Consider the following 27,397-nt stretch of genomic DNA (forward strand, 5'->3'; position numbering starts at 1 on the left):
GGGGGGGTAATGACAACAGTCACAGCAGCCCGTACTCGCGACACCCTCCTCTTTGCGCCTTACAAAAATGGACTAGCTTCTTCCTATGAGGAAGGTGCTGCTCTGATCCCTTCAGGCAGATGAGGAAAGGGGCACGTAGAAGTGAAGGCTGTGGTCCACCAGACCGTAGGCAGGGTCCAGCTCTGCTGACCTCTCCAGCCCAGCTGCCCACTCTCTCCTTCCAGCTTTGCGCGTACACCACACAGCCTTGGTTTGGCCCCTGGGACACATCACGTGCCTTCCTGCCACAGTTCCTTTACACAAACTTTCCCCACTGCCTGGACCACTGCTCCTACCCCTCTGCCGCGAATGAACCCCAACCCATCTTTCAGATCTCAGCTGTGACTTCTTCAGGGATGCCCTCCTCTAGTCCCCGGCTCTCGTCATACTGTCTACCTGTCTTCTACCATGCTGGCCAGGGCTTAAATTCAATTTTTATTTGGGTATTTTCCGATTAATTCAGGCTCTCCCTCCAGACCATGAGGGCAGAGACTTGAAAGTTCCACCTTGTATGTAATTCTAGCATTGCACTTACCATGTTGGACTGAGATGATGTGTTTATTCATCTGTCTCATCTTTCGGTCGTGAATTTCCTGAGGGCAGCATCCAGGTCTTTTTCTAACACAGAGCTCAGCTCAATAAATATTTGGAGAGCTGAACTGAATGAGCTGCATTTAATCACACAGCATAATTTGGGAAAGGGCACCTGAAATTTTGGGACTTTTGATGGAGCAAGTTCGCAAAGTACAGCCTTCCATACCACCTTCCTGGAACTCAGAATGATTTTACAGAAAACGTTAGCTTTTTTAAGAAAGCCAGGTTCACTTATAATGAACTGTTCGATAGTTCATTGAACTTTGGATGGTAGAAAGAGTCTTAGTTTTCCCAAAGAAGTATCAAGTTGTGGTTATAAAGCCAAGAGAAGTGAGGAAGAAAGGGTGTTGGCCCCTTTGAGGTTCATGTGAAGTTTAGCAAAAGTGGGGCAGAAATAACTAGTGGAATCTTGGACGCCGCTGCGATTTGATCCCTTCCAGCCCTTGGCCTCGTGTCCTTTCCTTATCTCTCCTGGACGACATTGTCTGGCTCTTCCACCAGGGCTGCCACCTGCTGGCTTTGACTCTATGAATGTTGTGGACTCGCTGGAAGGAAACACTCCCTCTTTAGGGTTGGCCCCTTCCAATCTCCCTCTGCCTGGCAAGTGGGCCCCGGGCATTCACACGGGACTGAGAGAGAAACAGGGGGAGAAGGGGCTTCTCTTCTACCTGCACGAGAAGCAGGGCGCGGGGAGAGCAGGGAGCTACGGGCCTGTGGCTCACCCAGCAGGGTTGATGAGATAGCTCCAGGTAACCGCAGGCTCCCACATCCAAACAGAGTCTAACCTCAGCTCTGGCCCAGCCCAGCTCCAAGGAAAACAGGCAGTTCTTTGGAAAAATTGTTTTCCTTCATGCTGCTTCTTCCTTCCTATCATAACAGATGAGGAGCATGTTCCCTGGAGGACTGAATCCCGCCTTTCAAGAAGTTAAGAAGGAGCCAAGGCTGAGTTGAGAGGATTGACTTTGTTAAATGTGGTGGTAGGAGGGCAGGATAGACTAACTGGGAATTTGAAAGAACATTATGGAGGCTTCAGTAACCCATTATGATGCTTGTAGAATTCCAAGCATTTTGCAATAGAAACACTGCCTAGGTATCACACATAATGAGCGAAGCGGCCCTGCCCTCATCTCCTCCACCACTGAGATCTGCTCCCAGCACACTCCCGTCACACCATAGGTACTCAGCAAATAGTTGTTAAATGAATACCAGAACTACGAGGCCGACCTAAAGTTCTGACAGCTTTCCAGAGCGCACAGAAAATGTCAATCTCAGCCACACTTTGCTTACAGGCGTTGGGTAGTGACACGTGGACCTGCCTGCCGCTCTCCTTTGGCTTCTAGATCTGGTTCTCGCTTATCCAAAATTTCGAATTCCTGACAGCTAGCAAAGCAATCCCAATGGATTAACTCAGATCTGAAAGGGGTGGTTTTAAAAACTAGTCATCAAGAAATCCTTCTTACAGAGGAGGCAGAGCCCAGAGTAACTTGAAAGTATTTCATAAATATTGAGAAAGAACATCTTGGGGTTTCAGTGTCAACAGCAGAAGAAGCTGGAGGATGTGCAGATGTTGGAACTGGAGAGCCAGAGCAGCTTTCTCAACGCTGAAAGCCCGGCTTGTGTGGGCAGGAGCCAGGCTGGCGCAGGGGGGCCTGCAGCCGCAAGGGGGCGCTCCAAGCTCAGTGTGCTGCGCGCTGGTGCGATCAGAGGACCCCTGCAAAGCAGCTGTTTACACTTCAGCTTTGTTTTTCCTGCGTGTTTTTGCGTTCTCTGCAGGAGTGAGGGAAGGTTTTCCTCACTCTGTGCCAAAGAATGATCTGAAATTATAATTAATCTGATGACCTCACATATTAAATACCAAGTCCCAGGAATATAATGTTTTTAAAAAATTTCTAATGGGCTTCATCTTTGATCTCACAATCTTTGGTTGTGAACAAATTTCCCACATCATAACTCTTTTAACACATCTCAGTGTGCCCTCAGGAACCAGTTTCTTCTCCCAATATTGACTTTAGCCTTAGAAAATGGATGGTCAAACCAAGAAGAGCAGACTGTTACCTCTCTGAGAGTTATTTCTACCTGGTCCATCTTATCAGGTGAATGAGAGTCACTTATGTATAAATATAGTCACCCACAACATCCTGATTAAGAAGAAAGCTGTTATAAAGTTGAGATACTTCCTTGTTTTCCATTTACATGCCTCCCTGGAAATCTATCTTCTTCCTTGCATTTTTCATTCCCAGTCCATAAGGGAAGAGCAGACAAATCCAAGAAGCCCTTCAAGAAAATAGCATACTTATATGCAGACCCTGTAACTGACAAGTCCAGCATTAAGAATTTGTCCTACAGAAGGACTCACACAAGTGCCCAAAGATCAATGCACGAGGCTCACGGCAGTGCTGTTTGTAATAGTGAAAAATCATATATCTACGTGTAGACACATAGAAAACTGAAAAAATGATTACCCCTGTGGAGTGGGATGGGTGGCTGAGGAGGAACTCACATTTCATTTTGTTACTGTAGGTATTTTTTTTTTTTGAGACAGAGTTTCGCTCTTTTGCCCAGAATGTAGTGTACAATCTCAGCTCACTGCAACCTCTGCCTCCCGGGTTCAAGTGATTCTCCTGCCTCAGCCTCTCGAGTAGCTGGAATTACAGGCATGCCACCATGCCCAGCTAATTTTTGTATTTTTAGTAGAGACATTTCACCATGTTGGCCAGGCTGGTCTTGAACTCCTGACCTCAGGTGATCTGCCTATCTAGGCTTCCCAAAGTGCTGGGATTACAGGTGTGAGCCACTGCACCCAGCCCTACTGCAGGTATTTTTCCAATGTAAAGGAAAAAACAACTTTTCAAGAGGGCGAGGATGCTGTCCATTGACTCCCTTCAGCCCCAAACTTGCTAAGTTCCCTCCCCCTGGAGAATCCTGCCCACCCACCCAGGGCCCTCCTGCTCCTGCCCCATTCTCTGCTTCTCTGCACAGCTGAGCTTTCTGAAGGATGTCAGCACCCTCCACACCTCTCCGGCATCCCCAACCCTAAGCAGTCCCCCATCTAGCCCACCCCCTCCACCACAACGGCCCTGGAAAAGCTCACCCATGGTCTCCTCCCACACCTGGGTTGCAGTAGCCTGAGGCCGTGTGGTCAGTTGTGGATGTTGTTCTTTTGTGACTTGACTTTGCTGGCTGCCCTTTCAACCGCGCCCCCGCGGGAGACCTGACCACTGCACTCACCATGCTGCTGGCTGCGGCTGCGCCCGCCCAAGACCGAGTCTCCACCACGCTCTCTGCTGGACTCGCAGCCCCAGTGGGCAGCAGCACTTTCCACCCCACTTTGGACAATTCTCGCCCCCCTGGTTTCAGTAATAACGCTGGTGTCCGAGTCTTCTTTCTCCTCCTCTGGCTTAGTGTCCGGCCCTGGCTTCTCTGCCTTTTGCCGCCTTTTGGAGCGTGGCGTCCTCAGGGGCTTGTCCTAGGTGGTCTGTCTGAAATGTGTATGTACTCTCTGTGAGCGCCGGTCTGCCTCAGATTCTACCCATGACTCCCAAATCCTGCCCTGTGCCCCCACCCTGGTCTTTGCATTCAAAGCTCCCACCAACTCCAAGAAACCTTCCAGGACATTCTGCAGATACAGCCCAGGGTGGATGTCTCGCATTCTCCTTCTTTCATTACCTCTGCTTAATCAGTGACGGCACAGTGGTTACAAAATAGCCCCAGCTACTTACTATGCCTTAGTCATATTCCGTTTCCCTCACTACCCACAGGCATCCCCAAATGATTCCACCTAAATATTTCTTAAATGTTCCTTCCCTTCCATCAGTGTCTCAGGTCAGGCCAGCACATTCTCAAGCCCTATCCATGGCAGTTGCTTCTAGTTTTTCTTTCCGTACTGTATTCCCCTTACCTCATCACAACATCTCCATTCTTGGCTTTCCAAACTGCAGATCTGATCATGCCTTGCCCCCGATCCAATTTCCTGTTATTTCTCATGGCCTAAAGGCCAAAGTCCAGACTTCTTAGCATGGCATTCAAGGCTCTTGACCATCTGGTTGCAACTTTTTTTCATTTAATTAACAAACTAAACTTCCAGTATGTGTCATGCCTTGGAGGTACCTTTGTGAATAAAAGAGTTGTGGCTCATGCCCTTATGGGACAACATTGTATTGTGGCTTCACAGGCAACACACACACACACACACACACACACGCACACACACACACGCCAGTTAAAAGACAAAGAAAGAAAAATTGTCAGTTGTGTTTTGGAGGATATTTCCTTTGATATCAAGGAAGTGAGATGGAAAAAGAGAGGAAGACTGACTAGCAAGCACCCTTGAAGAGGTGACATTTAAGCTGAGACCCGAAGGAAGAGAGAGTGCAGGCTGCAGAGAGTCACCCTCCTGTGGTTCCTGTGTACACAGTGCTCTGGGGATGCTTCTGCCATGATGGTAAACTCCCCCAAGGGAGGAACTGCCTGGTCACTTGAGTTCCCAGTGCCTGGCATGTGGTGGGCTCAATCCTTGTGAGATGAAAGCTGGATGGCTGGGTGGGGGGACGCATTCACTCTGAGTTGAACTGAGTATAAAGTCTTTGGGGAATAATTATATAACCAGCGTTGCTGAAACCTTGCATTTGCTGGTGTTGGCGTGTGTTGGGGGATCATGTCCGAAATGAGCTCTCGCTCAGGGTCTTTATCACTTTGGCGACGTGGTCACCGTTGTCATTATTGTGAAACAGGCATGTATTTTTGACAAATAAAAGACAATAGGCTGGGTGTGGTGGCTCATGCTTGTAATCCCAGCACTTTGGGAGGCCGAGGTGGGTGGATCACAAGGTCAGGAGTTCGAGACCAGCCTGGCCAATATGGTGAAATCTCATCTCTACCAAAAATACAAAAAAAAAAAAAAATTAGCCAGGTGTGGTGGCGGGTGCCTATAGTCCCAGCTACCTGGGAGACTGAGGCAGGAGAATTGCTTGAGCCTGGGAGGCGGAGGTTGCAGTGAGCCGAGATCATGCCGTTGCACTCCAGCCTGGGTGACGGAGTAAGACTGTCTCAAAAAAAAAAAAAAAGACAATAAAAATTTTTGTATTTTTCTTCAATAAACAGTGCTTTAGCAGATCTTGTGTCAGTTTAAAGGGGAACTTTGAGGCAGAATGGTGAGAGGGGGTGTTAGTGGTGATGAAGTGCCCAGCCCAGGCAGTTACATCACTGTGTTCAAATGCTGCCCGACAGCAGCTCCCAGGAGAATACTCAGCCCTCCATGTCTTTATACAATGTGAATAACAAAATCGACTTTCAGAGAGTTGCTGGCGGGAAGATTCAGTAACACACGTGAGGAGTTAGCCCAGAGCCTGGAACGCAGAGAAGAATCAAAGCCCAGAGGTGCCACTGCTGTAGGGGTACGTTTCTCAGCCCAGCCCGCCCACATGTCTCCAAATGCTTCCGGGAGAATCACGGCCAAAGATGACAGAGAACATGCCCTTTGGTCTGTTTCTCTGGTCAAAGGGGAGACATTCTCTTGCCTAGAAGCTCTTGGGCTCCAGAGCAGGCCTCGGAAAGGCCACTGGCACAGTAGCCCTAATGGGACTGCATCCCTGGTCTTGCGGGCCCTGTGTTAGGCCAGTTTGCCGCTGAGCTGACCGGTCCATAAACAGGCCCGTGGGCAGTGGCACACGTTTTCTCACACAACATGACTGTAGTTTCCCTCAGTTTGTCTCTTATCTGGGCTTCTTCCCAAGGCCTCACCTGTGAGGCAGCTGAAACACTTCTTTATGCTCATTCGGTGCAAGAATGAAACAGTCCTGGTAGTCAAGCTCTGTCCTTCAGTTCCTTTGTCTTTGGCTGCCCTGCCTGCGGCGTCTAACTTTACGAGGTGTGGGAGCCACTCAACCTCTGACTGTAAGGGAAGAGCTGGCCTGAGGCACAGGGTCTCCAGCATGGAGCCCTGGGCCTGCCCTGTGGCTGCCCACCCTTTGGCCTCATGGCTCAAGTTGGGGCCGCTGGTCTCTCTTGGCTGGGTCAGGGCCCAGGGCGGCTCCTTGGCTGGCTAGCTCTTGTTGGCTGTGGGTTTCTCCCTCCCTGCCCAGGAGGTCTGCCCTGGCTCTGCTGCGGGGTCACCCCACAGTGGCCTCTGGCTCACATGTCAGCATCTCTATCATGCAGGAGCAGTAGAAATCTGGAGTGTAATGCACACCCACTCTGATCATACCCATTCAGCCTCTCAGCTCTGCAGGCCTCCCCATGCTGCAGGGCTGCCTTGCCTTCCGTGTTCTCATCAGCTCATCAGTAAGTTTCTAATGCCAAAGAGACACATACATCAGATCTTCTTTTCCATCCCCATCTTCAGGGCCATCCCCCAGTGGCAGACAGGCATCCCCTACCGCAGTGACAGAAATGCCACCATCTGTCTTCCAGGCCTAGCCCCTGCTATGTTACAATGGAGTAAAAGCCATTTTGCAAATCTTTCCACAAATCTTGGTGGTTGAGCCAACTGTCTTCTTTATTCTGCGTTCCTCCTTCCTTCTCTGGCTCCAGGCAACAGGCCTCCGGGCCCAGGCTCTGAGAAGTGAGGCTCCAAATACAACATGGTTTAAAGGCAGGATATGTGGTAACAAGGGGGAAATGCGTTGCTTCATATCTGCAAAATACTATCCCTCATACACCGCTCCTCTTGCAGGCTTGCCATAGCTAATAGAACCCTTATCCTTCAAGGTACTATTCTTTGCTCCACTCCTTTTTTTTTTTTTTTTTAGACGGAAGTTTTGCTCTTGTCACCCAGGCTGGAGTGCAATGGGGCTATCTTGGTAGCTCACTGCAACTCCACCTCCTGGGTTCAAGCAATTCTCCTGCCTCAGCCTCCTGAGTAGCTGGGATTACAGGTGCCTGCCACCGCACCTGGCTAATTTTTTGTATTTTTAATAGAGACAGGGTTTTGCCATGTTGGCCAGGCTTGTCTTGAACTCCTGACCTCAGGTGATCCACCTGCCTCGGCTTCTCAAAATGCTAGGATTACAGGTATGAGCCACCACATGCGGCCTTCTTTGCTCCACTCTTAATTACACTTATTCAGCAAATGTCATTGAGCACCTGTGACATGCAGGCACTGGCTGGACACTGGATCAAGAGCTGCCTCACAAACAATGCAGATGTGCTCATCTCCACCTGAAAAGATGCTCAACACCATTCGCCACCAGGGAAATGCAACTGAAAAGCATAATATCACTTCACACCCACTGGGCTGGCTTTCATCAAAAAGGCACCCGATAACAAGTGTTGGCGAGGATATGGGGAAATTGGAACCCTCATACATTGCTGGTGGGAATGTAAAATGGTGCAGCCACTTTGGAAAACAGTCCCTCAAGTAGTTAAGCATCATGTGACCATATGACCCAACAATCCAGCACCTAAGTAGCAACTAAGAGAAATGAAAACATAGTCATGCAAAAATGAGTATATTAATGTTCACAGCAGAATTACTCATAAAGCCAAAATGGAAAGCAACAAATGAGTGGATAAGCAAAACGTAGCATATCTGTGCAAAATAGTCCACCATAAAGAGGAAGGATAGCATTAGGAGAAATACCTAATGTAGATGACGGGGTGATGGAGGCAGCAAACCACCATGGTGCGTGTATACCTATGTAACAAACCTGCATGTTCTACACATGTACCCCAGAACTTAAAGTATAATAATAATAAAAATTTTTTTAAAGGAATGCGATACTGATACATGCACAACGTGGATAAACCTTGAGCACATTATATTAAATTTAAAAAGCCAGTCACAAAAGACCACATATTGTACGATTCCATCTACATGACGCAAATCTATAGAGACAGAACATAGATTAGTGGTGCCTGGGGCTGAGGGAGGGGCAGGCAGGGAATGGTTGCTGATTCGTATGTGTGCTGAGATTAGATAGTGGCAATGGTTGCATGACACTGAATATATGAAAAGCCATGGAATTGTACACTTTGGACGAATTGTGTAATTGTGAATTATATCTCAATAAAGCTGTTAAAAGCGTTCTCATCTTGTTCACTAATTGTGTCTCCTTTTTCCCAATTTCTTAGCTCTCTTGGAAGAAATGTGAATTCGACTTCCTGTAATTTTGAGACTTTCTCCAACATGCTTATTAGAGTTCAATATTAAGTGGACACCAATTCAATGATTTTTGAACGGTCATTTTCCATTAGAAGGTAAGCTTCAAGAGGGCAAGGGTTTTTGTTGATTTTGTCACTGTCGTTATGTCCACTATGCTTAACACAGGGCTTGACACACAGTCGGGTCTCAGTAAGTATTTGTTGAATGAATGGATGCCTATGTGAGCTTACACTGTAAATGGACACAAAAGCCCGGTGAGGACCTCTAGTCGTTCATTCATTCAGCACATATTTTCTGCAGCCTCCTCTATGTATGGAGTGAGTGAGTGAAACAGACATCCCTCTGCCCTGTGGGAACTTAGAACAAAGGAAACCTGTAGGTAGCAGTTTTCAGACTTTGACTAAATACTGAAAGTAAATAAATCTAACATCCAGTAAAGGTTTAGTGTATTGAAATTGCAATTTTTTTTTTAAGACAGCATCTCACTCTGTCACCAGGCTGTGGTAAAGTGGCACAATCTCAGCTCATTATAGCCTCAACCTCCTGCACTCGAGCAATCCTCCCACCTCAGCCTCTCAAGTAGCTGGGATTATAGACGCGTGCTGCTAGGCCTGGATAAATTTCTTTGTATTTGTAGCAGTGGGGTCTTGCCATGTTGCCCAGGCTGGTCTGGAACTCCTGGGCTCAAATGATCTACCTGCCTCAGCCTCCCAAAGAGCTGGGATTACAGGCATGCACCACTGTGCCTGGCCTGCAAAATGTTTTCGTGTTCCTCTCAGCAGGGCTTTGAAAGAAAGTTAGGCTGCGTTGAGACAGTCATACAAAGGAAAAAGATTCTGAAGGACAGAGGATGAGTGAGAAGAAGGTTAATCGGGAAAAAAAAAGAAAAAGAAATGAGCTTTTCCAGTAGAACAATTTTACCAGTTAGGAAGTCTTTCCAAGTTGTGATATTAATTTCTTGTTGAAGTGAGGAGTAAGATCAGAAAAGGAGAAAGTGCCAAGCCCTAGCCTTCATCTCCAGTGACAGGGAAGTCTTTGAGATGATGGGAAAGTATGACTCAGTGGCTGGGAGGAGGGAGAATAAGGGTGTTTTAAAGAGATGGGGAAGATCTAATTTAAGTACAACTGCCTTCTTCCCTATGGAAACTTATGGGAAAGATAGCCAAGAGGTTGAAACAGAGGGCAAGAAGATACTTGGTGATGACATGAGTTGAGAAACCAAGAGAAGCCAGCTTGAAGATACACAGCCCACAGTGGAGGAGGGAGGTCGTGGGGTCAAAAATCAAAGCCAGGAAACTTGTCCAGTTGACTTTTTTCCACACAGACAAGCTCTTCGTCCCACCGCTCTCTTGCCCTAGATTTTCATCATAACATTGCAGGGATTCTAGAAAACCATTAGCGATTGGATGTGAACAGAGCTAGGAAGTGATTAAGATATGAGTAAGGCTTTCGAAGGAGGCAGGGTGAGGTTGAAGAGTTAAGACACTTGGAGAGATGGGAGGAGGCAGGGAAGATGTGGGAAGAACAAAGTTCAGGGTCAAGGATGATGCTTCCAAATCTGGCGCAAATCACAAGTGGAGCTTGGGAAAAGAAAGAGATGGGTCCGAGAAACAGCCTGGACCATGGAGGCTTATGAACTAGGAAATCAATGGCCAGAGCTGCTGGGATCCTGCTGAAGGGGTCACCTGGCCTCACAACCAACACCCCTAAAGTCCAGGGGCAGTGAGCAGCTCCAAGTGAGCCCAGGCACAGAGGAGCCCCCAGGGGAGGAAGGAGGCAAGGTGTTCTTTTTTCCTGGAGTTAGGTGTTCCATTGTGTTTTCTGTTTGCCAAGCTGGCTGCCCACGGGAAGGAACAAATAACAAAGGCAGCCCCCCCCAGCCCCACTTCAGAGGCAGCATGCACTGACGGGTCAGGGCAGGGATTTGGGCACAGGAGGTTGCCAAGGACAGATCCAAGCTCTGCGGCTCCCTAGCTCCGTGTCACCAGCTATGGACATGGACGCCACTGCCCTAAGCCCTGTGTCCTCCGTAAATGTACGGGTGATACAAAAGGACTGTTGTTTGGACAGACGAGCCTGTAGAGGCAAGGCTCCTAGCATGGTACAGCATGTGGCATATTTTATCAAGCCTCAGATGCACTATTTTCAGTATTTGAACGTCTCTAAAATCAGACCATGCAGCATTTTTTCTTCATGGTACGTGAAGCGATGGTCTAACTTCCAACTTATTGTATCTTCAATCTGATAAAATATGAAAGTAGCCATCCAGTAAGTGGCAGTGGGGTGTTTTGTGGTTGTTCTGCCTGTGTTTGATTCACGGCACCGTCAATGTCCAGGTAATTCCTCTTCTAGGCTGGTTGAGTCTTTTCCCTGGTGGATGGGAGTCTGGGCTCTGGAGTCAGCCCAGCTGAGGACAAGTCTTGACAGCGTGATATGTGGCGAGGCCACGTCACCTCTCTGAACCTCACTTTCCTCTTTTCTATAGCAGAGATTACAATATTACCTAAACTCATAGGGTTATTATGAGGATAAAATGAGGTAAAGTTCTGTAAGGTGCTTAGCACAGTGCTGCATTGTATAAATGTTAATGAGGATGATAAAAACAAATTATTATAACAGTAACATTGAAATAATAGTAACACTGCCTTACGTAACAGTATTACATTTTCTAAAAAGTGTTATTTGCGCCGCAATCTCAGCTACTCTGGAGGCTGAGGTGGAGGATTGCTTGAGCCCAGGAGTTTGAGACCAGCCTGGGCGACATAGCAAGGCTTCATCTCAAAAAAATAAAAAATAAAACTTGCAAACTTTACTTTATAAAAATATTATTCCTGAGATACATTGGGAACCCCAAGACAACGCAAGTGCCCTATCTCACCTTGCACCCCTGGCCCCTGCCCCCCGCCCGCCCCCCTGCCCTCCCATCCTTTGTTCTGGGCGGGGCTTTCCATCTGCCCCGCGCTCCTCTCCTCAGGACTCTGGTGCCTTCTGGACACATTGCTTTAGGAGCTGTTTACCTTGGAAAGAGGACTGGCTCACTCCTCCTTGGAAAAGGTCACCACAGGTTCTGGCTGGGATTTTCTCCAGCAATGAATGACCCAGGACCTCCCCCTACAAGGCTTCTCTGTCTCTTCATCTTCCTGTCTCCTCTCCCACCCAGGCTCACTGCATCCAGCTAGCTACCTCTGTCCTCCGGGAATTCCCTCAACACACAGTGACCGTAATACGTTCTCCTCAAAGCCTCTCATCTCTACCCAGTGAGTCTTGTCTATCAATAAAGCCTCATGCTTGTAACATTCATAGCTCGAATGCTCGGAATATCTTTAGAAACCCGTGGTCCTTCCCCCTGAAGGCTCTCCAGTGAGCCTAAGAGGATTACGGATTACGCAGCTCTCCTCTGCAAGCGCAACAAATACGATTTTCCTTTGGGGAGGCTGGAGAGGCCCCCAGGTGGCTAAGCGTTGCCTGTTCTATTCTCAATCCCCAGTCTTTCTCATCTCATGAGCACTCAAGATGGAGCTAATGACTTCTCCCCAGGATGGCTCTCTGGCAAACCCATCATTTTCGAGGTGAGACCTCCCTGCTCCTACAACCTGCCTTTGATAACTGGCTCCCTCCACCACCCAGGGTCAGGAAGACCCAGACTTTTGTCTGCCACTTTGACTGCCGGTGGAATTCCATCATAACACAAGCCACTCTAGTATGGTAACTGAAAGTCCCAGACTTGAATGAAGCTTAACCAGTTCTCAATCTTAAGGTCCTGTTATATTGGGGTTGAATCTGTATCAGCATCACGGGCCCTGCAGATGCCGCTGGGGGAAGCTGTGAAATAGGACTTTTCACTGCTTTCGTAACACAACAGGATGACCGGGATGAGTCTCATGGTCTAAGGAGCATGTCCCCCTGCCACGCACACGTACACACAATCCAGCTTCTCAAAACTTGTGTCTGCTCCTTTAAATTTCTTAAAGGGGTAAGACAATGTACTGGATAGGATGGGGTATAAGGTTTCAACAGCAGTGTGGTGGTGTTGAGTCAGAGTCTAGAGAGCACAGTGTGTTAGACAAGATTCCCAACATTTACTTATTCATCCGTCTGTCCATCCGCTGGTCTGTGTAGCCTCTGACATGTTCCCCGTAACACACACGGCATTTCAGCCAGGATATGGAGGACAAAGTGGCATATAAAGATGTCCACACTATAGCAAGAGAAGCCAAGCTCAAGCCGAATAAAGAAATGAGCAAGAGGCCTGGTTTAGCAGCTCACACCTGTAATCCCAGTACTTCAGGAGGCCAAGGCAGGAGGATAACTTGCAGCCAGCCAACACAGCAACACTTTATCTCTACACTTGTTTTTAATTAGCCAGGTGTGGTGGTGAGTGCCTATAGTTCCAGCTACTCACGTGGCTAAGATGGGAAGATCACTGGAGCCCAGAGGTTAGAGGCTGCAGTGAGCTGTGATAGTGCCACTGCACAGGGAGACCTTGTCTCAAAGAAAAGAAAAGAAAAGAAAGAAAGAAAAACAGAAAAGAAGCCGGGCATGGTGCTCATGTCTGTAATCCAACACACTGGAAGGCCAAGGCAGGCAGATCATAAGATCAGGAGTTCAAGACTAGCTTGGCCAATGTGGTGAAACCCCATCTCTACTACAGATACAAAAATTATCTGGGTGTAGTGGCGCGTGCCTGCAGTCCCAGCTACTTGGGAGGCTGAGGCAGGAGAATCGCTTGAACCCAGGAGGCAGAGGTTGCAGTGAGCCAGCATCAAGCCACTATACTCCAGTTGGGGCGACAGAGCTAGACTCCATCTCAAAAAGAAGAGAAAAACAGAAAAGAAATAGAGTAAGGAAAAAGGAAAGACCACCAGCCTTTTGGTCCCTCCCAGGCTGACGAGGAGCGGGCTGTCCTCCCACTACCCCACTAGTAAATGTCCCATGCTAAAGATGCTGCAGGCTTTGTGGGTCTCTGAAAAATCCAAACTCTAGACTCCATTCCTCCAGGCTCCCTGGGGCTAGCTCAGACTCATCCACATGCTGTCTTGTTAATGCCCAGAAAGGAATGGAGGAAGCGCCCTGGCTGGCCTGATAGTGACTGTCTTCCCTTTCTCAACCTTCCCTCTGGCCTCCCTCCCACTGACTTGGGATGCCACAGCGGTCTTGCACAGTCCAAGAGCCTGCCCGCCTGCCAGCCCACCCCTGCTCACAAAGGTAGGCCTGTCTGGAGCTGAGCAGACAAGCCCCCGGGGGAGAGCCTGGGTTCCATGCCACTCCCCTTACTTAAGAAAAGGGACAGGTCCAGTCCAGTGAGGGAGGGAGAAAGAGTTCCCCTTGGTAAATGTCTCCTCCCGGGTTCAGGCAGAGGCCATGGTAGCTGGGCACAAGGAAAATTCTTTGCTTCAGGCACCTGATCTATAGGATTGTCTCACGGGGCACAGCACCCCCCAAATTAAATCAGATTTATTCAGTTTGGATTCAACACACTGCCATCTAATCTTCCAGCACAGTCAAAAACATTTAGTTTCCCTTTGAAAACTGCTACTTCAATTTCCTAAGTAAAAGGTGTAGGAGAAGATGTGGTTGCTAAAGCTCCCACATTCGTGATGTCTGTGTGACAGTGACTTGTCACATGACCTTGGGGAGGCTACTCTTGTCTTCACTGTCCCATTCTCTTAGTTGAGCCATGAGCCACCCCCAGTAAGGACCTATGTACATGGGACTCGCCTAGACACAGGTAATAAAGGCGAAGTCGTGGCTAAGGGCGTGGGTTTTGAAGTGAAGCTTCCCAAACTTAAGTCTGGAAAGTCAATTAATCTCTGTGAGCTTGGTTTATAAAATGAGGCCAGTGATATACCTACCTCGAATGTTATCAAAAGGGTGCAACAGGATAGTGAAAAAGAAGCACTTAGCACATTGCCACATATAAATAAAATATGCATTATAGCGTGTCATAATTTAGCTGTTATTTTTGTTGTGATTATTCAGGATGAATGAGATAAGCTTCCAGTCCTTGAAAGAAGGCGAGAAGCTAACTCATAAATACCATGGCAAGCTGTGATAAGTGCTGTGAAGGACATGCCACGGGCTGGTGAGATGGAGGGCTGAAGGGGAAGGGGTCGGGAGGACTTTCTGAAAGATGTGGCATCTCAGCAGGAAGAACAAACAGGTTTTACACATGTGGGCAAGGAATAAAGGAATCACTTGAACAAAGGCCCAGGGGTGGGCAAGTAGAGGGCATCTTCTCCCAGCGTGCATGGCTGATGCCACTGGGCATGGGGTTTGCAGGGACGCATGGGGTTAGTGCAACCTAGCTTGGAGTCAGATCATGGAGGACCTTGAATGATGCCATTCCAAAGCATTTAGATGTTTTTTGCAAGCAACTAAAAGTGGAGCCAGTCGAGACTTTGGAGAAGGGAATTTGGAAATTGATCTGAAAACTTGTTGGTTACTGGTAGGGGACTGGGCAGAGCAGAGGCCACGGGGCACACTGCCCTCTATTTCCATCTCTGAAAAGCTCATCAGTCCTCAGTCTTCTTGACTATGAGCTAGTCTAGGACAGAAGCATGTGCTTCCTTATCACCATTATGTCTCCAGCACAGCCCCTGGGGCTCAATAAATGGCTGCTGAATTGAAATAGACAAAAGATCCTAAACTTGAGCCATGAGAGAGGATGGCTCCAAAGACACCCGAGGAGGAGAATGAAGAGGATTCTGCAAAGGAGTAATCCGAGGTGACTCGAGGTGTGGAGGTGCTGGAGGAATGAATGGAGAGGCTATTTACTGAGAGAATGAACGCAGCCAGGAGCAGCCCATCCCACAGGGCAACTGCTGTGCTCACTGTGTGGCGTGTCCCGGCTGCGGTGAATAGAGTCATCCCTCTGCTGACTGGCAGGCAGTGGACCCTGGCTCTGGAGAGAGCCAGAATGTGAGGCGGGCACAGGAGAAGCGGAGCAGAGGGGAAAGATGGCATCTGCAAGGAAGAACAGCCTGGAGCCTGAAGAGTGAAGCAGTCAGGGGCAGCCACCCTGGGGGTCACTCCACCCAGTGCAGCTGGGTACCACAGAGGAGCAACCACGGGATCCTGGGGAGAAGAGGCACAGTCGGGAGAGAGCCAAGAGGCACAGGGTCACAGCCTTCAGGGGGAAAGTCGGGCTGGTCTGCACTGCCTGAAGCTGCAGAGAGGTTGAGCAGAGTGCAAAGTGGGTGCCGGAGCCTTGGGAGATCCCGACAGCTTTGCTGTTCCCATCACTCCTGCACATCACCACTGAGGTCATGCTTCTCAAGGAAGATCTGCAGGTGCCAACCCTTGGCTCAGAACCTTCCCTTGTTTCCTACTTCCCAACTAGGAAGGCCGAAGTCCATGGCCAAGCATTTCAGTGACCTCAAACCTGGTGTGAAAAGCCCCACCTCCCACTGCGTCCTTCCACATCCCAGCAAGTTGAGCTGCTCCCTCTTCCCTGTTGTATACCAAGAACCTCCATGCTCTCCTATGTTGGTTCTTGCTGTTCTCTCAGCTAGGAAGGCCTTTTGCTCCATTTTTTGCTAATTAAAACTCTTCTCATCCTTTGAGGCCTATTTCAAATGCTACCTCCACTGCAAAGCCTTCCCTGGTCTCTCCAGTCGGGAGGGTCCTTCCTTCAAGGACCCACGATGTGGTGCTTTGCCTAGACATTACTTCATTCTTTCTACGGTTGAGTTGTTGGCTCCCTTCCACTCACACATGACAGCATGAGAGTAGAAAACATGTTTTATCTTTTTTTTTTTTTTTTTTAGATGGAGTCTTGCTTTGTCACCCAGGCTAGAGTGCAGTGGTACAAACGTAGCTCACTGCAACCTCTGCCTCCTGGATTCAAGCGATTCTCCTACCTCAGCCTCCTGAGTAGCCAGGATTACAGGTGTGTGCTGCCACACCCGGCTAATTTTTGCATTTTTTGTAGAGAAGCGGTTTCATCATGTTGGTCAGGCTGGTCTCGAATTCCTGACCTTGTGATCCACCCGCCTCACCCTCCCAAAGTGCTAGGATTACAGCCATGAGCGACCGCACCCGGCCATGTTTTATCTTTGGATGTCCCATGGTATAGATTCTTACATGCAGAAGGCATTCAACCAACGCCAGCAAAGCATACGAAGAAATTAGGATTTAAAAAAAAAACCCCCGAGAGCAGTAGATGCTGGCGGTTCTACCACTTCCAATCATTTATTTGGAAATTACGATGTGCCTCACAGTTATTTAGACTTCAGGGGTTTTGCCCTGCAATTAATGTCTCAGCCCAATGTTGGATTGCCTTATAATCACATGTGTTATCTGTGATCCCTAGGGCCATTTTGGCTGTGAGAGCTCCCTATTACACATATGCTAAGATGTTTCTGAGTATTTCCCATAGTTAGACAAAAATGGAAAAACTTGGCCCAACCGTCAGAAGTGCTTGATCACATGTGCTACCTATGACAGTGGTTTAGGGAAATCTCTACACAATTCCACCAGGATCATAAACACATTTCCTGAGCTATGAAGTAAAAGGAAAAAGTTTCTTAACATGCAACACAAACTGAAAAAGCATCTGTTCATTTAACCATCTTTCATCTTCTTTTGACCCTCTGAACAGGCTCTGACAGTATTTAGATTACATGAGCATACTGTTTTATTCCGCAATAGCTTGCTGTTTGTAAGGAAAACATATTTTCAAGAAACGCATTCAACATGGTTCGGGAGAACCTACTATGTATGTGTCAGTGTGTCTGTGTTAACCAATGTCCAGTATATGAATCAGGTTAGTTCTTTCTTGGTCTGTGTTTTAGGGGTAAGATGTTTTCTGTGTTGTTATACAAAACTGAGAGCAATTTAGGATTGATCTAAACAGTCCTGCTTTTTTCTTTTTCTCTTGCCTGCTTTGTTTTTGTTTCAGGATAGACAGTTGTAAAACACAGCTGCTAAATAGAAAGGAAGGCTACATTCCTCTTGCAGCTGTGAGCAACAGAATTATTTAAATGTATTTCTAATCCAACCGACCTGGTTCTTGGTAAGAAAGAGAAAAAGAGCTAATTGTCTTTAACACTTAAGACTTCAACACTCCCCTCCTTCAAAAAATTAGGGAAAAGGGCAATATAGTCAGAGAGTATTTTGAATGATTTCTAAATTCACTTTTCTTGGATCTTGCAGAGTAGGATGGGAGGGAATTTTCGAAAGCACTGGACTTGTGAGGAAATGCTTCTTTTAGCTTCATAATGATAGCGATGAATATATTCTGCACATTTGTTTCATGCCTGGCAGAGTGCTCAGGAGAGCTTTACCTGTCTTACCTGGTTACATCCTCTGAGGTATGTGCCATTTATACCTATCAAAACTGAGACTTAGAAAAATGATCTTGTCTGTGGTCACACAGCTGGTAAGGGGTAGGAATGGAATTTAAATGCAGTTGTCTAACTTCAGGACCCACGTTTCAGCCACAACTGTGGTTTTTCCTAAACTATCCCATTGTGGTGGAATTGCACAAAAAACATACTTGAGAGGTGAGTAATGTCATCATTCCATTACATACAAGTTAAAAGCCTATACACTATGATGCCATTTTTGTTATGCACACACATATATATACATTAAGTAGATAGATAAAGAGGCAAACAGATACTGACATAAGCAGGAAAGAAACTGAAAAGGTTTCTTTCATACAACACAAACTCAATATTACCAATAATTTAACAGTGATTACCGTTGCATGATGGATACATTTTAATCTTCTTAAAATTTCGGAAGTTTTCTACTTCCTATGATGAGATCTAGTACTTTAATTATTCAAAAGTAATTTTTAAGTAACATATACTCATTAACTCAACAACTTAAACAGATTTTGAGTATCTGCTAAGTACCAGGCACCATGTATTCAAAACAATAAAAAACTACATGAAAAAGACAGCACATTACTCACATCCCTCTCTGCTAACATTTTGGATGGTCTCCTTCAGGTCTTTTTCTGTGCAGGTTTTTTTGGGGGGGAGGGGTGGGCCGAGTCTCTTTCTGTCGCCCAGGCTGGAGTGCAACGGTGTGATCTTGGATCACTGCAACCTCCGCTGCCTAGGTTCAAGCCATGCTCCTGCCTCAGCCTCCCTAGTAGCTGGAATTACAGGTGCCTGCCAATTTTTGTATTTTTAGTAGAGACAGGGTTTCACCATGTTGGCCAGGCTGGTCTCAAACTCCTGACCTCTGGTGATCTGCCCATCTCAGCCTCCCAATGTGCTGGGATTACAGGTGTGAGCCACCGAGCCCGGCTTCGGTGCAGTTTTTAAAGTAACTAGCAACCAAGGCAGATAGTCAAGCCCTGGTTTATAGTTAGGAGTTTGATCAGCTTCGAGACCTGACTCTCCTTCTACCACGTGACTTCACATCACTTGTCTCTAAGCCTCAGTTCCATGATCAGTAAAGAGGATTAAAAGGGGGACCTTCCTCATCAGTTATTGAGTTAACATAAGTGCCTCGAAGGACACAACAGATAATCGCTATTATTATTATTACTCTACCCAGAATCTCTGCATTGTGGTGCTGCTGTTCTCCATCTCCTCGCTTCTGAAGAGCAGTAACTAGTGCTTTTCTTGGAGAACATGGACAACCGTTCGGGCTGTTCAGGCATCTAAGCCCACCTTTGAGTTTTGCAGGTGAGCAGTATCATTCAGTCAAGGCAAGTTCTAGCAGAGTTGAGAATTTGGGCCTTTTCTCATCTTCATTCTTGGTTAATCAAAAAATTCCTCAGGAATATTGGAGTTGGCTCATTTGGCCTCATATCTCAGGCAATGATAAAAGAACAGAGACAGCTACAATGGTATAAAGAGAGGAGTGTTTGCACACCATTCAGACAATCGAAGAGGCAAATGTTGGACAAAGATTCTACTTGTGTTTGGAAATGTAATAAACATGACAAGTTACAAGCAACAGGCTATCTAAACTCTATTGCTTATCCTGACCAACTCTTTGACTTCGGGCCTTGGTGTTCTGTTCTGCCTGATGATTGTGTGATGTGGTTCTATGAGCTCTTTAGAAGGAAAACGTTTGGTATTAAGCTCATTTCTGGAAGAGTCAGCCTGATTCTACTGTGGTCCTGCTCCACTCCAGCCTCAGCCACCATTATCTCTTTTCTGCATGACTCGGTAACCCCCTAACTTGTGTCCCTCCCTTCCCTCCACCACTCTTAGCGTCAGTAGGGTCAGATCTCCACTCAGGGGTCCACCTTCTTTATGGGAGAATATCAATCTTCATCGAGGGTCTTAAAATGTCAATCACTGCCTGACCCCTGCCACATCCAACACACCCAGTGGCTTTCCACTGCACTCAGAACAAGCCCCAGACTCTTTGCATGACTCCAGCGCCCTGCGTGATCTGGTCTTTGCATGCCTCACCAGCCTTATTTTGACTACTTTCCACCAGAATCCTGGCCTCTGTGGCATTCTAGCACACACCAAGCTCATGCCTACCACGGGCCCTCCCACCCATTTTCCTGCCCTGAGGAACAGTCCTCACCCCACTTCATGCGTGCATGGTGCCCCTTGTTCTGCTGGCCTCCGCTTCTATGTCACCCACTCAGACAGATTTCCCTCCCCTCCCAGTGTATAACAGCTTCCCTGTCCTGGTGCCTTGCTTGTTCTCTTTGGAGAAAACATCTTACCTTCTCTAACCAAGTTATCCCCATTGACTTGGTTTAGTTCTTTGTTGGCTGACTTTTTCGTGTGTGATGCCCTATCTGTCACCCACTCTTCTGCCCCATCAGAATGTCAGCTGCTCAAGAGCATGGATTGTATCTGCCCTTGTGTTGCTGTATCTCCAGGGAGGGTCCACATGGGGTAGGTGCTCTATAAATATGAATGGAAGGGAGGTAGGGAGGGAGTGGGGGACACCTTTTCAAGGCAACCCCGTTTCCTGTGAATGTAGGTGGTGTCCCTGCTCAGCCCTAGTGTTACTGTGCAAGTTAAAAATAAAACCCTTGGGTGGAGTGAGAAGCCTTTAAAGAGGCTGGGGGAGAGATAATGAGAAACATGAGCCAGCCAACGCAGGTCCAGCAGGATGTGGGACCGGCCAGGAAGCGATGGGATCTTGGCTCCGGAAAAACACTGACTTTGGGGCTGCAATAGTCTGACCAATGCGCGACTCTCGATTAGTCACCGGAAGCCTCTCTCTGGATCTGCTGCATGTGAAAAGACTTTAAAGTAGCCAATTCAGGATATGCTTCCATCCTAGAGCAAGACATGGTTAGAGGTTTCTAAAGAGATATTCTTTACAATTCCTAGAACAAGGGGCTCCACACCCCTCCTCTGCCTGCCACGGGTCAGAAGAAGAGGGAGAGGCCAGGAGGGAGCAAGAGGACGTAAGGCCTTCCTTGGCTCACCCTCCCCCTGACCTCCCCCAGGGCCCATCCAGCGTGGGAGCCGAACCTCCCACCACAGTAGGGCTGCAGCCAGAGATCCCAAGGTGAAGCCGCCCTCCAAAGCCTTGGCTCGGTTCAGGGACGGCGTGAGGTGGGGAGGGTCAGGTCAATGGGTCATTAGAAACAACTCGGACATCGCCTTGGAAACGCTCCCTGCTGCGCGCATGCATCTGGATCCACCCTGAACCAGCTGTGTATTAAACCCTCAGGCCTCAGTGGGAGGTGGGGAAGCCTTAGGGACGGTCAAAGTGGGACAGGAAGAAGTCCACCTTCTGTATAGGAGAAAATCAATCTTCTGGCCTTAATGAGAGGCCGAACAACCCAGGGGAGCAGCAAGCGAAAATCCACATTCTGGGATTTTCTCCCTTGGTGAAAGGATGGGCTGAGTGGACTGTGGGGGCTGCCAGCATCCCCTCCTTCAGACTTCAACCTGGACCCCTTCCCAGAATCCATCTCTCTGTCCTGGCGTGGCAGCCCAGTGATGTGCTCATGGTCACCTGGTGCAAGGGAATATTCTCAGAGCTTGAAAACATTGATCACCACTGGGGTTTTCCATATCCACAGCAGTGAGGCAGTCAGGAAGACCACAAAGGAAGGGGAAGAGAATTAGCAAGAATCAAGAAAGTCAACTATGCCGGATGCTTTACGTGCCACCTTGAATTTAACCTCCATCACCATCCTCTGAGACAGGGGCTCCTATAGAGAAGGCAACTAAAATGTAAAGAGGACATTCTCCCCACCCAAGGTCACCCAGCAAGGGAGGGTAGAGCATGGGGCAGCCAAAATGCAAAATGGCTGTGCAGCTTGCCACCTGTGATAACCTGTCCTTTTATCTGTGCAGTGAATTTCCAAATGATTTGAACTCAAAGCCCAGTGCCAGGGGACACTGAGCAGAATTTCCAAAAAGTACATGTATTGAGGAACCGAACACCCCCTGGCTAGTTGGGAATTCCAAAGCCTTTTTGTGCATTGAGCAAAAGGAATCTATTGAAGTCAACTCTTCTTTAATCATTTTTTGGGAACATCTACAGCTTAAAACTGCTGAACAAGTAGGCTGTGTCTGCCCTGGGCTTAATCTCTCTAAGGGGGGCATTTCTTTCTGGCTAGTTCTGGGCTCCTGACATGGGGATTTTAAGTGCTGAAAAGGCACAGGATAATAATCTTCCCTTGGATCAAAAAAGGCTGACAGAGGAGCAGCAGGGAAGCAGGTGACCTGCATGTCCCAGTACCATTTTTTGAGTTCAAGTATATTCTCACGAAGACTTCCAAAAACCTTATCCTGCAGTTTTGCCAGAAAATTTGCCAGCAGCAGCAAACATTCCTAACTTACGGAGCAAATGCTAGGTGCTGTGTGCATCGTGTGCTAAAACATCTTAGGCACTCTACATGGATTCTCTCACTACATTCTTACACCAACCCTATGAGATAGGAACAAGTAACACTGACACAGTGCTGGCAGGTACTATAGGCTTTATCTGTTAACTCACATCTTCCCATCGACCACCCTAGGATGGAACTGCTGCTATGATTTCTATTTTATGGAATCAAAGAGGTTGTGTAACTTGACCAGGGTCACACAGCTATTGCATGTTAGATCCAGAATTCACAACCAGACATCCCACTCCAGGGGTCATGATCTTGACCGCCATGCCACCCTAACCCTACGAGTGCCATGGCTCTGAAATAGGGAAAGGTTAATAAGAGATGGGTCAGAACTGTCAGAAGTGTTCCTGTCTTCTTCTGTGTCAGCTTGCTTTCCAAGAAGCTTAGGGCTCTGCTTCACATGCCTTCAACTAAGACATCCCAGGACCAGCCTGGGAGGATGGCAGTGAGCTTTGTGTGGCCAACTGAGTGAAGATTTCATCCTGGGAAAGAAACTTTCATTTGAAAGACACCATTCTGAAGTCACCCTGCATTTCTGCCATTATTTAGAAAGATCCCCATTCTTAGTTCAAAAATAAAGAACCCATCAAGGCTCAAGGAGGAATCTTTTGCTCCTATAACTTAAACACCACCTTATCACCAAAGGCAATGCAGCCAACTGCAAAAAGCCTGGATTGGCCTAGGCAGCGGCCCTCCTCTCCTCTGGACTGCTGAACTTGCTCTGCGTAGACTCCAGGGGGCGACTCTGGAGTGTTCATTCACAGCTTTCCTTTAGTCGCTGTTTCTTAATTATGATAGGTATTCTGAGGAAGGATGAGAAAAGTCTCGTTTTCTAGAAGCTCTTTATGTCCTTAAAGGAACTGGTGCAGCACTTTGCACACATTGATTAATCAATGCAAACTGCTTCTGTGATTCCCCTCAGACTGATGGGGAAGGCAGAGATGAGCTACATTGTCTGTCTCCATGGGTGCGAGGGCCGAACATGCTGGATCCATGTCTCCCTTCTGGGTGCCTGACATCACTTGTTTGCCTTTGATGCCCATCCGCCAAAAGAAGTTATTCATCTCCAAGCATGAATAATACCACTAGGGTGGATTTTTCCAGGCTTCCAAAGTGAGCTCTCTGCAGAGATGACACTCAGCCGACTAAGGCAGAGCAGCTGACACATAGCCTGGGGGTCCTGGAAACTGCAAGAGGCCAGCCCACCTGAGTTGGGGGGAAGAGGCTCTTGATACAAACTTCTCAGCTTTACTTTCAGATGTGTCTGGCCCCCTTCCAGAGCTAGAAGGGGCGACAGCAGGTAGGAGGTCCCATTGCTGTCCCAAGTCTTGGCTTTCACACTCCCAACACTTAGTGATCCACCCAGTCATTCATTCGGCTGATATTTGAGCATCTACTCTGTGGCATGGCTCTGTCCTATTCACTGGGGATGTAGCAGGGAACAAAACACACAAGGTCTTGTTCCTGCCCTCATGAGGCTTATATTCTAAGGGTGAGAATGGGTCATGGCAAGTTTTTTAAAAATTGTCAAGATAAGTACAACTGGGGTAAGCGGCATGAAGGAAAGAGAGGTCAGAGGGGAGAAACAGGGAAGCCTTTTGGAGGAACTGACAAGAGAGGCAGGGCCTGAGGGATGAAAAGAGGCCTGCTACCTGAAGAACTTGGGGAAGGCATTCCAGCAGATGAAACAGCAGTTGCAAAGTCTGAGAGTCAGGAAAGGGCCTAGAACAGCAGAGAAACAGAGAGGAGGCCAGGGGCTGGATGGGTGGAGGAGAAGTGGGAGTCAGAGGGATCTTGGCCCCCCAAGAGGCCTCCTGTCTACATTCTCACCTTCCTGAAAATCACCACTTTCCCTTACAGCGTGCTTCAGGAATTCATCCCTGCTAAGCCAAATCCAGACCCTCTGCTCAAATTGAAGTGAAGGGAATTCTTTTTGTGGCTGACGGGGTATGTGGTAAAGATATGGCGTTCAGTTTTATATGCAGACTTTTTAACATACGGATCATGCTGACAACAGCTGAGAAGCTCCCCAGCAATGGAGGAGTTTGCCTCGGAGCGGAGGTGTTCAGGCACCTGCAAGGCTGCGAACACCAAGCTGGGACTGTCCCTCTCCTGCAGCCCCGTCCCATCTTGCTGCCTCTTGGTGACATCATGAATAAGGCAAATTGGGCTTCAGGTCCTCTGCACTCCTCCTTTCAGCACCCTCTGCCCCTTTTCAGGCTTGTCTCCACCATTCTTTCCCCTGGTACCCTCAGGGGGTCCACCTGGACTTCCTGGCTCCTCCTCTTCTTCCTCCCTCACAACTTGAATCTCTGCCATTCTCCACAGTCCCTGCTGAATAATTCACCTCTTGAATGCACCCTTGCTCCTGCAACTTCAGGCAAGGTACAGGCAGGCAAAGGGAGAGGCTAGATCTATGAGACCTTTCTGTGTCCTTCAAATGATGCCAAAGAAGGAGCTGCCTAATCCACTGCAGTCTGAGCCTGGCCCGGCTGCCCAGCTTACTAATAAGCCAGGCTGACAGCAGAGTCCCTATTCAGACCCTTCCCTGTGGAGCCATTGTAAATGACTAGAGCATACTCTGCTGAGGAAGGACTGTGGCCAAAACACTTTGAGAAGTGGCCTGGAACTTCACTCCCTAATGGCCATGCAGCCCACCTTGGGTGTGCGAGCTCAGAGAGCCTGACGTCTCTCTCCAGGGCTGACCCACTGCTGAACCTCACCATCTGCCTCTCTAGCCCATCATTCCCTTCGCTGAAACAAGAGACTGCCCTACATAGGATCACTTTCTCCCCTGGCTTTCTAGGGCTCACAGCTTAAGGAACTAAATCCTCAGTGTGGCTGCACAGTCTGAGCCTGCCTGCTTCCTGGGTTCTGGCTCGCCCATCCATCCCTGCACTCAGCCACACTGGACTTCCTCCTGCTCCTTGGCGATGCCAGGCCTCCTCACATCACCAGAGTATTTCAAGGTTGCCTTTGCGCATGCTCCTCCCCCTGCCACCTGAAACACTCTGCCCTCACCAGTTGAAACCTGCTGATCCGTCAGATCTCAATCCAAGCCTCACCTCCTCAAGGAAGCTATCCTGGACCCCCTGATGGGTTCAAGCTTCCCTTCCATGTGCTTTTTCAGGACCACTTGGTAGAGTCGCTGCTTGATTGATGTCTGTACCCGCATCTAGCCTCTGACTTTCACGAAGGTGGGGGCTGTTGGTCTCGGGCACTGCTGCAGCCTAGTGTCTTGCATGCCCCCTGGCACACGGGAGGCATCCATGCCGAGCTCAGTGAACCTGAGGTGGCCCTCAGTATGCCCATCCCAATCCCCTCTCCCGCTCTTCTTTTCCTCCTGCCTCCCTTCTCTTATTTTCTTTACATTCGCTTCCTTCCTCCCTATTCATTCTTTCTATTCATTCCTTCTTCCCTCTAAGGCCTTGGGCCTACTTGTTGCTCCCAAGTTGCCAAACCTTTGCATAATGTGTAGGCCTTCATCCAGATCACCCCAGAGCCATGGCCTAGTGAGGGAACCTAGGAATCTGGCTTCCTACAGGGTTAGTCTGTTATGGTTTCCCTAACAAGCCCCAGAGGCCAGGTGGCTGAAACAACAGAAACCAGAAAGTTTCACAGTGCTGGAGGCTGGAAGTCCAAGATCAAGGTGTCAGCAGGGTGGGTTCCTTCTGAGGCTATGAAGGAAGGACCTGTTCCAGGCCTCTCTCTTTGGTTAGTAGATGGCCATCTTCTTCCTAGGTCCACTTATTTTGTCTTCTCTCTATGCATGTCTCTGTATGCAAATTTCCCCTTCTTGTAAGGACACTAGTTATAGCGGAGTAGGACCCACCCTAATGACTTCATTTTAACTTGATTATCTCTGTAAATATCCTATCTCCAAAATAAGGTTGCATTCTCAGGTAATAGGGGATGGGGGTGAATTTCATCACATGAACTTGGGGGTGCACACAATTCAACCCTAACAGCTACCTCCACATGTCCATTGCCCCAACTCTCTTCAACTCATTCAATGAAATAAAAATAAGAAAACACGGGACACAGCTTCTGAAGAAATGACACAGGAGTCTGGGAATGGGGTGGGCGTGAGAGGAATGGGAACTGGAGAAAGACATTCCATCCAAGAATGAGAAAGGAGGGTTCATACTGACAGGAGCTGCAACTACTCTCATTGAATAGCCTAGCAGTTAGTTACACATCTGGGCTCTGGTAATCTGCTAGTTCTGAGTTCAAATCCCCCCTCAGCCACTTACTACCAGTGAGGCTTTTCCCTTGCTTATAAAATGTGGGTAAGAGTAATACCTCACTTGTGGGACTGCTGTGAAGATTAAATGAGAGAACAGCCTAAGCAGAGGGCTTTGCACTGTACCCAGCACATAATGACTCAATATGCACCCAATGTGTTCTTATTGTTATTATAATTGGGGCGGTCTCACCAGGTAATTCAGGAAGAAGTGATGACAAGAAAGAGGGTAATTGCCATGACCGAGTCTGCACAAATCTGTGTTCCCTCTCATAGTGACAATGAGAAGGGAAGCCGAGCAGTGGCCAGACCTGAGCGTCTTTAATTGTGGTCTGTGGACCAAAGGCATCAGAATTATGTACATAAGCCTCACCCAGAAAATGCAGAATCCTGGGCCCTTCATGAAGCCACTGAATCAAAATTGTGGGGAGTACCCAGGAACCTGATTTTTAAAGAAGCTCCCCTGTGATTCTTATGCACGTTAAAATTTGAAAACCCGTGGACAAGACCACAGGTGCTGGAGGAGCAGAGATGAGTCATGTCCATGAGTAATCCCCCATGCTGACACAGCTCTGGTGCAAGGTAGGCACGCCCCTCACACCTGTTCTCGTCACCAGCATTCCTTGGACAAAGTCAG

At 48.0% G+C, this 27,397-nt stretch overlaps 1 protein-coding gene and 1 long non-coding RNA gene across 5 annotated transcripts in view; one reads left to right on the plus strand and one right to left on the minus strand.

The window, feature by feature from the left end:
- Positions 1–27,397, plus strand: part of LOC116525813 — a 373,035-nt gene that overhangs the window by 267,308 nt on the left and 78,330 nt on the right. The gene's annotated exons all lie outside the window — the stretch shown is intronic.
- Positions 1–27,397, minus strand: part of FGF1 (fibroblast growth factor 1) — a 110,255-nt gene that overhangs the window by 67,597 nt on the left and 15,261 nt on the right. The window lies entirely within an intron of this gene.

Source organism: Sapajus apella, unplaced genomic scaffold, assembly GCF_009761245.1.
Source record: "Sapajus apella isolate SASKATOON/1434 unplaced genomic scaffold, GSC_monkey_1.0 scaffold1, whole genome shotgun sequence".
Lineage (NCBI taxonomy): Eukaryota > Metazoa > Chordata > Mammalia > Primates > Cebidae > Sapajus > Sapajus apella.